This window comes from Octodon degus, unplaced genomic scaffold (assembly GCF_000260255.1).
Source record: "Octodon degus isolate 3935 unplaced genomic scaffold, OctDeg1.0 scaffold00035, whole genome shotgun sequence".
Taxonomy (NCBI): Eukaryota; Metazoa; Chordata; class Mammalia; order Rodentia; family Octodontidae; genus Octodon; species Octodon degus.
Genome location: NW_004524611.1, coordinates 11,609,150 through 11,622,771, shown reverse-complemented (window position 1 = coordinate 11,622,771; position 13,622 = coordinate 11,609,150).

The following is a 13,622-nucleotide window of genomic DNA, read 5'->3' as shown; positions in this document are numbered from 1 at the left end:
TGGTATCAATATAATACTTGCCTCCAGGAATGATTTTGGGCGGATTGCTTCCTTTTCAATTTCATTGAAGAGTTTGAGGAGTATAGGGACTACATCTTCTGTAAATGTCTTATAGAATTATTCAGCTGTGAATCCATCTGGACCTGGACTTTTCTTTGCTGGTAGGTTTTTAATTACATCTTGTATTTCATTGGCTGTTATTGGGCTATTGAGCGTGGTTATATCTTGCCAATTCAGTTGTGGTATTTTGTACCTTTCTAGGAATCTGTTTATTTCTTCTGTGTCTTTTATTCTGTGAGAGTAAAGATTCTCAAAGTAGCTATTGACAATCTTCTGAATTTCCACTGGGTCTATGGTAATTATACCCTTTTCATTCCTTATTGCTTGTATCTTTACTTCAGATGCTGTGAGTTCTGAGAATTTTTTTTTATTTAAGAAAAGAAATGCACTCTGAGTTCCTCTATAACTTTTTGCTGTTGCTTTTTACAATTGACGCTATTAATTCATACATTTGAGCCGAGGTATTGTCCTCTGCACTTGTTCTGGGTGGGCATTGGGTTTCCTCCATATGTTTCTGCATTTAATTCTTTACTGCAGATGTTATTAATTCAGGGATTTCTTTTTTATTTCCAATCTGAGTTCCTCTATACCTTTCTGCAGCTGTTTCTTTATTTCAGAAGCCATTGATTCATTGTTTTCAGCTGTGTGATTCCCAATTTGTTCTGTGTTAGTGTCCTCTGCACTTGTTATGGGTAGCCTTGGGTTTTGAGATTGCATTTTGTTTCTTCTCGTCATTTTGTGTAGCACTGTCTTCTGACCTTTGCTGTAGATCTTTGTTGCAGTTATAACCTTAGCAGGTACTGAAGTTCAGGTTCAGATCTACAAAGTTTGGATTTATCCAGCTGTGCCTAGCTTGTGTCTCGCTCCTGTGCTCAGCTCCTTCCTGCTGCTGCCCTTGGGGGTAAACCTGTTGTGCTCCTCTGGCAAGATTTTCTGCTCCTGGACTAGCTGGGTGGTTCTATCCTCTACACTCTCTGCAGGGATTGGAGCTGCAGGGTTTCACCTCGGAACTGTATGCCAGGCCTGAGCTGAGCCTGGAAGGGACAAGGTGGAGTAGTGGGGAGAGGCAGCTCTCTCACACCCTCACCAGGCCTGGTCTAGGACTGGGTCTGGGGGTTCCCAGAATGCGGCAGTAATTCCTACTCTGCAGGTGGTGTGGGGACGGTGCTGTGGAGTGCTGTGGGGGTGTCCCAACGGGGTGGAAGAGGGTCTCACCCACACTGCACCTGGGCTGGGACCCGTAGTAGGTCCCGCTGGCGCAGGGTAGGGGGAAGCTCTCCCACACACTCACCGGGCCTGGGCTAGGACTTGGTCTAAAGGCTTTACTTTTTATACCTCATTTTTATACTTTTCTGCTGGATTGTTAAGACCAAGATGAAGTAAGACCTATATAACAAGAAGCATACATTTTGTATCTGACAAGGTCAGTCAAGTCCCCTCATGATTTATCCTGTTACCCTGTACCACAGTTTGCATATCCTTTGTCAGAGTCAGCCACATGGATGAATCACAGCCATAGGCTGACCAATTTTCTCTCAGTGAAAGTCTGAAAGAATGCTTTCTCTCCATGTGACTCTCCTTAGGCACACTCTACATCATCAATCACATTCCTCTGTGGCCCCATAATCTCCTTGATCAGAAAATTTGGGACACAGCTGAGTTAAATGATGTTACAATATAGGTTCTCCTATGTCCTGAGTCCTCACTGACCTTGAAAGGCTAGGGCCAAAACGTTGGCTGTGCTTGCAGCCCTCCTTTTTCTCTAATTTTTGGTCTGCAAACTTAGGTTGTTATCCCTCCAGAGGAAAAGCTTATTATTACCCTACAATATATGCAGTGGGGTTTAGCCTCTCTATCTGTCTGAATATCAAACTATTTATTTTTAGAGGAGTTAAAAATCAAGTCAACTTTAGATTTTTTTTCTGTTGCCAGAAATTCTTATACATCCAATTTAGAGTGCTTGTCGTGATCCACAAAAATGCTCTGAGGTTTGCGAATATATGTTGTTCTAGGTGTGTTTTTAAATAAATTTTATTTTTAAATTCATTTTAATAAGAAAAAAGATGAAATAGCAATGAAACAGTTTCAAAACAGTGGGGAAGTTACAATAATTAATACTTGCATATTGTTGTCTTCATAGTAGTTATTCAGAGGACAAGATGCAGACACGATATTTTGTCTAGACAATATTAGTGTAAGCATTTCTTCTCAATAAGCTAAGAGAAAGTAGCTGTATATCCTAACTATCTTGTGCATACATGCATATATTTTTTCTTTCTTTTTTTCACAACACAGCAGTCCTTCATTTATAATTTTGCGAAGTTAGTAACACATGACACAAGGTTTCCTAGTGACTAATAGCTGACCTTAACTGAACAACTTCTGACAATCGCCAGTTGTGCTGATAACTCACTACTATTATGGATTGTTAAAACCAAGATAAAGTAAGACCTATATAACAAGAAACATATCTTTTGTATCTGATAAGGTCAGTCAAGTCCCCTCAGGTTATTTTGCTGACTTCAAATACCTACAATCTTTGGATTGGCATCAAGTATGAAAAAGTTCTTTAAAGACTTCTCCAAATGTAGCTAGCATCTATCACTGCAATGGAACACTTATCTCTGACAAAACAAAACAAAAAGCAGATATGTTGGGAGACATGGATGCTAGGAAATGGATCAAATGTGTGTAGGTGGGAGTAGGCCTTAGTGCCTGAATAAATTTCAAAAACCCAAACATATTTTGCAGAGTTTGGAGAGTATTTTTAAAAAAATCTTTTATATATTTATTTATTTGGCACAGGGTCTTGCTACACAGCTCAGACTCATAGTGATCCTCCTGTTTCAGACTTCCCAGTGCTGGGATTACAGGTGCATGTCATCACTTCCGGTTTGCAGCTGGCCCAATGCACCTGGGCTTCCGGGGCCAGCACAGCATGAAGTGCCTAACCTGGTTCCTTGTGCTTGCCAGGCTGGCGCTTAGTCTGCTGAGCTATGTCCCCAGCCCTGGAGAGTATTATTTTTAAAAAATAGGTAGCTATCAACTTAGGAAGGTGTTTGATATTTGAGGAGGTGGAAGTGTTTATTACTCAGATGTGATCACTATACACTGTATGCATGAATCAAATTGTGCTGTACTCCGTAAAACACTGTATTTCAAAATGCCATTGAAATGTAGTTTTTGGTGGATAATGACATTGAACAGGGCTGTTGCAGATGTAACATGGGTATTTTTAGAACTTCCAGGTTGCTCTCCTTCAATATCTAAGTACATTGGCCAGAGGACAATCCCACAAATCTAAGGATATCCATCGTCATCTTTCTTTGAGACTTCTGCTGTTCTTTACCCTTGAATCCAAATATAGCTCATCACACCATTGCCCAAGCAACCACAGACATGACACTAGGATGTGCATCTGACAAGGGTAAGGATTTAGTCTGTTCCATACAAAGTGGTATTCCCTAGCCTTAGAGAAATATACCATGAGTGAACAGATAAATTGTATTGCTACCACCAGAACTTTTTCTGAAGCTGTACTGGTCAGCTTTGCGTAACTGAGACAAAATATCCACCATTTGTGACCAAAGGCAGGACTTATTTAAGCTCATGGTCTCAGAGGTTTGAGTCCATGGGTGGTTGGTTCCAAGGTAGAAATGTCAAGGTGGAAAAGCATGATGAGAAAGTTGCCCAATTTGTGGTGGCCAGGAACAGGCATAGATCAGGAAGAGACAGGAATAGAGATAGAAGGAAAGGGAGAAAAAGAGAGGGAGGGAAGGGGGAAAGAGAAATGGAGATGGAGAGGGAAAGGGAAATGGTGAGGGAGAAGGGGAGATGGAGGGAAAGAGGTGAGAGAGAAGGGGAGAGGGGAAGGGGGAAGGAGGGGAGAAAAAGAAGGGTCAGGGACAAGAATACATCTTTTCAAGTCGATTCCAGTGCCCTACCTCATTCAACTAAGCACTGCTTTTTAAATACAGTTAGCTATGAATTCATCAGTGAATTAATCTCCTGCTGAGTACAGCACTCCCATCATACAGTCACCTTCCTAAAACCCCAGATGACAACTCTACACATCTAAGGACATCCAAGGTTGTTCTGTTCTGCTTTCTCTTGGGACTTATGCTGTCTTTGGTCCACTTCAGCCTGGAATCCAATATAAACATGTGAGATTTGGGGATCTTTTAAATCTAGGTGATAACAGAACCTTTCAAAGTAGAGCTGGTGTTTAATAAGATCAATCAAGAAATACTTCTTATTGTCACTGTCCCCAGAATTTCATAGCCATCTCTGCATAGTCTTGTCTTCCCACCAGTCATCTGTCCTTCCTCCTTCTAGTCAGGCCAATCATCACCTCCAAATTTCTTCATCTCTTTCCTGGTTTGAAATAAAAAGGCATGAAAGTTTTATGTTCCTCTAAAGTACAAATCCATTTATTACAAAGAACATTCTTATTTGTACTGGAACCATCCAAAGTTATCCTTAGCTCCTTGTCTTAATCCCTTTCTTCTTTGCTAGGTTAAAATACCTGACACTCACGACTTAAATGAGAGGTTCATCTTAATTCACAATTTGTGGGGGCTTCACTCCACAGTTGGATGGCTCCACAACAAGACAGCACGGTACATGGACTCGGCAGAGAAGCAGCAGCTCGTGGCGTGGTGGCAGGATGCAGTGGGAGTGGAGTGAGAAGTTAGGGAGGGAGATGAATCCTTCCAGGCTGTGCACCCACTCACCCACTCACTCTGTTAGGTCAGAGTCTCCTAACAAGTCATCCATAAGCTCCATAGTTCAATCACCTTCCTCTAACCCCCTCTGTAAGTGCACAGGGCTCTTGGGGAACACCTACATATAGAGCATTAGCACGAAGCCATCATTCATATACATTCTGAAGCAAAAGAAGTGCTCCTCTATCCCTCCAAAGCATATGCCACTGTGTTTTGAAGTTAGGGACTCATCAAAATTTAAAAATAATGACATTTCCTTAGCTACAAGCCTCTCTTATCCTCCTATTCCTATGGAGTTGCTAATTCAAGCTGATGCAGAATAACAAAGTAAAATAATATCCAAAGTGGAGATGGTTGGCAACAATGCTTGTCTGCCAAATGCAAGGTCCTGAGTTTGATTCCAGGCTAAAACAAACCAACAGATAAGCAAACAAAGCACAAAGTGCTGATGTCTCAGGTAGTGAAAATTAAAGAAGCAAAAAAGAAAACTTGGAATCAATAAAAGAGAAAAATCATCACTTAAACGAGTGATAAGATATTGGTTTTGAGAACAAGGTAGCCCAGTGCGAACATCAGGCTTCACTCCTAACAGAGACACCAGGTTAATAATGACACAGTCCAAGGGTCTTTATGAGAACCCTAGAAGCCAGACATGCAACCAGCATACCCAGGCCAATGCAGAGCCAAGCTCAGGTGCATTGAAATGGGGAAGAAAAACCGTCTCATTTCGCCCATGGTGGTTCCACCCTCCAGGTGACACTACTCAGCATGATTAGGGGAGCTCCTGACTCGGTGTCCTCTTGGAAGGGAAAGAGAAGAGTAGAATGTACTTCCAGATTCCCAGCTTTTGGGGTACCTTTCTGGAGGACAGGTCTGTCTCTTCCTGCTCTGAGTGCTGATGGGGACTGACTTAGTTTGGATGTCGGGTTCCTGGAAAATCAAAGGGAGTGAAGCGGAGCCTGCTGCTGCCCACCAGGGGCCCTTCTGTGATGCAGTGGGACATTAGAGACAGGAAGCAGTCACCGGTTTTGCTGAGCCAAACTCATGCAAATAACTCTGGGTTGTGAGGATTCTGGGCCAAAAGGGGTTCATCCCAAAAGGGCCTGGATTATCTTACTATGTCCCCAGACCCTAGTCAGACAGACTGGGGTGGGTGTTGCCTTGTAGGAAGTCAATCTATAAAGACTTGGAGAATTTCCTTTTTAAAAAAGTTTTCAAATGCATAAGAACCATGTAAAACTGAGACATACAGAGAAAGGAGAAACATGAGCAGATGAAGGAACCAAACAAACCCACAGCTGCTGAGCCCCTGTAGAATTTCATCGAGTATTTGACACCACTCAATTGAACATCATTGTTTGGGCTTCTTGCGAGGGGAACAGTGGAATACAGCACACATTTTATAATGGTATTTTATAATAAATCACACAAAAGAAGTGTGGGAAATCTATCCACACACATGAACACTGAAGACCCCAGCTTAAGGCCTGGATCCTAACATTCTACGTGAGGCTGGCTGAGCACCTGGAGCGCATAATAATCCCTTCCACAAGTCCAACCAGAGGCCTAGAGTCTACAATGAAGTCTCATGCATGCGCACTTCATGGATCTGTGCCGGAAAGGCCCAAAGTTCAGTGGTGGAAGCTAGAAAGTCTATGCCAGCGAGATAAAGGATCTGTGCTGGCAAGCTGAGGAATCTGAACTGGAGCCAGGAAGCAATGCTCAACGTAAGCACCAGAGCTCCCTCAAAAGTGTCACTGCCATCCTCAGCAACAGTGAGGCCCTGAGCTCCTTCAGTGATTAGGAAAGCTGAGTGTCCATCAGGAAAGCCAATGCAACAGGCTTCTCCATGAGGCCGAGCAGCGCACCATCTTCTCTTCTGGAGACAGGAAGCGATGCTCAAGATAAAGACCAGAGCTGCTCCAGAGTTCTTCGGGAAAGCCAGCATGACAAGGTCTTCCAGCAGAGCAGCCCAAGAGAACTAGCAGCTTCCAAGAGCTCCAACAGCTTCTCCAAACAGCAACCCGAACATCGTTTCTGCAGCTTCTCCCCTTCTGTCTTTTATACGGCTGGCAACAACCCTCAGTGGGCCTCCCGCACCCAGCACCATGCTCGTTTAATTCTGCTGGGTGTAATAAGTTGACTACCAGTTAGAAATCCATTACAAACTATAAAAATCGTTAAAATGAGAAATTCTATGGTATAAATTTTATACCAAAATACAAATTATTGGTTTTAATTTGGCATGGTGATGCAAGTATACATTGTGTGAATTTGAAATGTGAGAATATTATTGGTAGAATTATTGATATATTTTTGTCTTTTGTGTTACTGAAATTTTACAAATTGTTTTTGCATAGTAGGTGCTCAATAAAAGTTCAGTAAATAAGTGAATTACATAGCTTGTCCATCAGTAGACAAAGTAGATAATTAGCAATAAATGAATTTAAGATATGGTTATAGATTTCATAGCACCAGCAAAGTATTATCACAAAGTATAAACAGTTAAAATTCTAATTTTCAAAGAAAAACTAGATTGGAGTTTTGATTCATCTGTTTGTTTTATTTAAGCTAAATACTGAAACAAAACAGGATGGGAAAATAAATTAGCATTAGTAAATTTGGAGACAAATCAGAATTTTAAAGCAGATTGTGCTATGCACAATAATGCATCACAAAAAATTTAAAAGTAAAAATTATTGGACATAAAAAATGCTTGAAGCCCAGCGGAGCACATATTCTCAGCTTGTTATCATTAGCTTGTGAATAATTAAATGGGAAGAGGTAAGTGCAATCCACAAGTAACACACGGCAAAAGAGAAAGCAAATATTGTAACGTGGATGCTGTACAAGTGAGACATTTTTGACTTGTTAAGAGCAGTACTTTTCATGACAAAATACAACAAAAGCTAAAATAGTACAGGAAAAATAACATCATGTATTCATGTATTTACTGAAGAGTGAAAAAAATGAGTTGAAGGAGAATTTTTATAGGAAGCCACTGATAAATGAGACAATTATGCATGCGCACATAGATATATATACATCTGTGAATATATAGATACATATGTAAAGCATAAAATGAAATGATGAAGCAGTAATTTACATATATGCCTGTGTCCATAGCTACATCTACACCTATATCAACATCATCTATCTATCACCTACATCTGTATCTATTTCTATCTATGTATCTACAGTGACATATGTCACACACACATGTGTGCATGCACACACACACACACACACACACACACACACACACAGAGTCAGGCCCTGTGTCGCATCTCACTCAGGATGGCCTTAGCTTTAGTGGTGGAGAAGAACAGAAGAAAGGCACCATGCAGAGTCCATCTTCTGCTCCCTTCCTAGGAGCATTTTCCTTCCTAGGACACCTGACCAAATAGTCCACCTCACCTCACCCTCTCTGCTCAGCTACGTGGACTTCAGTTATCGGATTGTGTCCTGTCTTCCCTCGCTTCTGAGGCTCTGGATCTGCTTCATGTCCTTGCATAACCAAGCCCTGTCTGGTCAGTCTGAGCTGAGATATTGCTTTCCCTAGGAAGCTCTTGTCTCCTGAAGCGGGCACAGAGCACTCCTCCTTTTTTCCCTTCTTTTCTTCTTTTCTAGCTCACTGCATTAGAACCGCTTAAGAAATCAGCTCTTCTTCCTGTTATGCTGAAAACACTAGGAAGACTTCTGCAGATCTACCCTGCAAATAACAAAGAGGTACAGCATAAATATTTGTGGAATGAATGGAAAACAGCAAAGAAAGTGAAAAAGAGTAGCCAAATGCATATGACAAGTTCCTTCACCTTCCACTGGAGTGGCAGTCTCTGTTCCCACTGCACCTGTGACAACTGCCAGGACCATTTATCCTGCTCTATCAATCCTATTGGATTAACAAATGCCTGATGGATTACAAAAGCTTGCTTCTGGGTGTCTCTGGGTGAGTCATGGAGGCCTGATCTTGGGCACTACGTGAGGTCCCTCAGCACTTCCTGTCTGTCACCGTTCCCTGCTCTGCTTCCTGACTGTCATGAACTGAGCAGCTTTGTTCCGCCACACCTTTCCTTCATATCTCTCCCTTTTAGCCAGCTGACCGTGGACTGAATTCCTCCAAACTGTGAGCCAAACTAAACCCCTCTTCCTTTATGTTATGTGAGTCAGGTATTGTGTCTCAGGGGCAGAAAGCCAATACAACTGTGTTCTGTTTGATCTTCCTTTGGGGATAGCCCAGTTCACTGCTGGGCTAAATTCAACTCCAGCGCTTCCTATATTCCAAGTCTTCACTGCCGCAGTACTATAGGTGGTGCAATATTTTACTGAAAGGAACAGCAGTTCAGCCCCACCAGCCCCATAACGCTGCTAAAAGCCAAATCCAGATATCAGGCATAAGCCTTAGAAAAGGTGGTATATTACAGAAATATAATTTTACCCATGTGACAGCCAAGCAGAAGGGGCCTACAAGATTTATTGACTTTCCAAGGGAAAGCCAGGATATTAACACAGCATTCTGTCTCGCATGCACATTCTTTTCCTCTGAGCCTGGGAGAAAGCAAACATTACTATCTCTGTAATTTCCTATCTCCATATCTATCTCTGTCCAGATCCCATTAAATGCAAGCTTTCTAATTCAGAGCAGAGTTCCACAAACTCATCATGTTGAGGTTTCCGAGCGGGCAGACCAGAAAGCTGATAAGTTCTCTTATACCAAGTTCAAAATATGCAACTTCGCTCTCTAGACGGACCGACTGGTTAATTTCATTACAGGATCCTCTTTTGATCTAAAATAAGTGGTATGGCTATGTGGGTGGTGGCAAACCTATGGCATGTGTGCCACAGTAGTCATGCAGGGCCTGTTCTGTCAACACCTGAGCCAAGTCACCCCAGCCGCTAAGCTTTAGATCCCAGTGCACTCAGGAGGCATGCACATGCTGAGAAAGGAGTAGCGGCACTAGGCAATGATGTCAGGAGAGGTTGGGGCACTTGGTCACTAAAATGTTCACCACCACTGGTTTAGGTTTATACCTCGCAACCCCGTAATAGCCTCATGTGTTCTTAGGCAGGGCTGGGAGCACTACAGCTGGCTTCCTGCAGGAGGAGGAGGAGCCTGGTTAGAGGCAGTTCCCGGGGTGTGATCTGAAAGGCTGTATTTCCCTCTTTCACTCCTCTGTTCTCTCTCTTCTTTTTGACCACCATGATATGAGCAGATTTCTTCTAGCAGGTCCTTCTATCATTGACTTTCTGCCATGGAGCCAGCCAGCTGTGGGAACAACATGAACCAAAATAAACCTCGCCTCCTTTCAGCTGTAAGTGTTGGGTGTTGAGTCCAAGCAAAGAGACTAAGACAGAAAGATAACGCAAGCTACTTAGGAGAGCTCTGGACCAAGAGACACCGGAGTCTGGCTCCATTCCCCAGTTTTCCTTTAAGCATCTGGATTACCTTAGAGAAGTTAATCCACCACTTCTAACCATAGATTCGATGATCAGTGAATAACAGTTCAGAGCTGCCCAAATTGGAACTCAGGCAGCAGCAGGAGGTGTTCCAGGCCCACACCCAGACAGACTGACTCAGAACCTGCTTTTTTTCTTGTTCCCTTTGATTCTGAGGCAGAGACAGATTTGAGAGTGACTCACCTTGGTAACCTCTAAGCTGCTTGCCGATTTCTACATAGTGTTGTGCGTCTGGGTCCCAGCTGATTTACTCATTCTTCTTTTGATGGGTGTAATTTGTTTCTAAGTGCATGCTATTGTGAGCCATGCTGATATCAGCATGGCTTCCAGGTGGGCCTGTGGACTTGTGCCAGGGACTCCAGAGAGTCGATTCCCAAGAGGGAAATCACCCAGTCATGGAATATATGCATACTCGTGCTTCTCATTACCAGATTATTTTCCAAAGAGGTTACATCTGTTTATATTCTCACCAGCAGTGTTAAGTGGTGTTTCTTAATCTATATCTTCACTTAACCTTGATGGTGCTGGTTTTTAAAATTCTAGATATCTTGCTAAGTGCTTTAAATAAAAATTTTAAAGGATAAACCAGTTCTTTGCTGTCCTTTTGCTGGGCCCTATGTACCTACTTAGTCTGCTTACAGAGCAGGTTGTAGACAAAGCAACTGCCTTCATATTCTTGTGCTCTATGTCTACGCCATCTAAACTCAAGTTGAGGTTTATTCTGCTGTCTATACTCAGATTCCATTTTATTTAAAGATGCCAATCCACAGCTTCCTGTGTTATTGTTCATTATTGCTAACTGTGAAATTAATAGGAATTGATCATAATTATGTTTGTGATGTTTAGATCAATTTTAACAGCAGTGATAAATGTATAAGTGATTTAGGAAATGACTTCACATTACTAAATCAATGCAAAAGATCCTCTAGACCCGGAGTAGAATATGCATATGGCAAGCTACTGGGGAACATAGGTGGCTGAAAAACTTCTCCTTTTTGTTTGTCCTGGACACATGTCTGGAAATTTTTCTAAGAAGCTCCTTTAATGACAGATCACTTGAAAACTGCTTTCTTAACCTATGAGCTCGAGGAAATGTGTTAGGGGAAAATATGGAAAATAGAGAAAAGGAGACAGTTACAATTGATTACATGACGTGCTGTTAGGTTCAGGAGCTAACTTGTAAGCAATAGGTTAGATCTCCTAAAAACCCCGGAAATAGGAGTTCCGTGGAGTGTAGGGTCCTTTCTTCTCTCCAGTCTTGTGATGTTCACATTACGGTGGGTTGGCAGGCCTCAGAGAATGTGTTGCTAAATTTCTTTTTTTTTTATTTTAATCATTTTATTGAGAAAGAAGTAGCAATGAGATAGTTTCAAAACAGGTTAGCAGTACAGTTACAATAATTAGTGCATTGCATATTGTTGTCTTTGTAGCAGTTATTCCTAGTACAAGATGTAGACATGATATCTTGTCTAAACACTATTAGTTCAAAACCTTCTTCTCATTGAACTAAGAGAAAGTAGCTGTATATTTATGCTACTTTGTATATATATATATATATGTTTTCTACTACAAAATGGTCCATTTATGTCCCTTGTTTTACTTACTTTTGTCAGAGATGTGTATTCCGTTGCCATTCATATGTTGTAGGTGCATGAATTCAGCAAATAATCCAATATAGTCCAGTAGTCTATAATAGTAGTAGGTTATTTGCAATACTGGCAATGTCAGAAGTTTTTAACTTGAACCTTTTACAGCTCAGCATATTAATATGGCTTTATTTTTTATACCTCATTTTTATACCTTTCTGCTGGATGGTTAAGACCAAGATAAAGCAAGACCTATATAACAAAAAATGTAACTTTTGTATCTGACAAGGTCAATCAAATCACCTCAGGACTTACCCTGAAACCCTGTACAGCAGTTTGTAGATCTTTTGTCAGTGTCAGCCGTGTGGATGAGTCACGGCCATTGCTTGACCAATTTGCTCTCTGTGAAAGGCTGAGAGAATGTTTTTTCTCCATGTGACTCTCCTTATCCACACTCTATATGTGTTGTTACATTTATAATGCCAAACCAAAAGGACATTGGTTCCTAGAGGGGGAGGCCAGTGGACTTAAGGTTCAGGAGCAAAGTGCTTTGGTCTTTTGATGGTCTGCTTCCTGGGAATGGGGAAAGCATGACTTGGACAAAAACATTCAGAAAGTAGTGGAGTGATTGTCAGGGAAGCCGGTATTCTATGTTTCCCTGTCACCCCAGGATACCAGCCCCAAAGCAGCGGTTGTAGGGCGAGGGTGAGCTTCTCTAAGGCTTCCCACTGTGGGAGACTCTGTAGAGGGACATTCATCAAACTTTGAAAGGAAACTGGCTGAGATAATGCAAAGGACTTGACGTTGACCTTGTGTTCTTCTGAGAGAGCCTCAGACCTTTATAACCAGACTGAATCATAGCGATCACCGCGCTGGACTAAACTTTAAGCTCCAGAGGGACAAAAATTGGGATGCCTGCTCCGGCAGTTCACATTTCTGAACAGAATGTGCAGCTGTGAGATTCAAACTAACTCTGTGTTTAGCAACGGCAGAGATGAGACTCCTCACACAGACCAGTGATTATTGTAATTTTCCTATTATAAAAATAATACATATTTTTTTCCTGCAGCAAATATACTTTGTTGCGACTCTCAATTTTTCTGTATTTTCAGTCATTGATTTCTGCTTATTTAGGGAATTTTCTATGAAGATAGAGATTGGGTCATAGAATATGATGACTTTCGCTTTCTGCAGACAGACTCCGTCTATGCACACAAATAAGGTTTCTTTCACTGTCCATGAAAAAGTAGAGAAGACACATGGATCGTCACTCCTACCAAGTGAAGATACAGCTCATATTTCTTCAGAACGTCCTCTGAAATCATCTACGGAACGTCTTTGAATTCCCTGTGGGGAGAAGACATGGCAACCTTTCTGGTCCAAATTCACCTATCTTGTTCTTTATGAACTCATAAGTGTAAAAACAAGTGACGCTTGAGCAAATTCTTTCTGATCAATTGAGTCATATAAAGAGGCAATTTGAGAAATGGTACTGTTTGAGAAATGATGGCCCAGAAGTCCAATACGTTGGAGAAAGATCATTGATATATTCTATCGGTGCTCAAAGGTATTAACTTTCTTGGCAGGCATAAGTGTGCATTACTTAACGGTGTTTTGAGCCCTCATGACATTCAAAGCAAACACATTTACTTAAAGTACCTCATTTAACCCTCGCAATTGCCCTCTTGAGCCAAGTACTATTGTACTCATTTTATAGAGGACTAAATAGACTCCAAGACAAGTGATAATGCTCTCTGAGTCTCTGTACAAGAGAGCAGCAGTTTCAGCCCTCAAA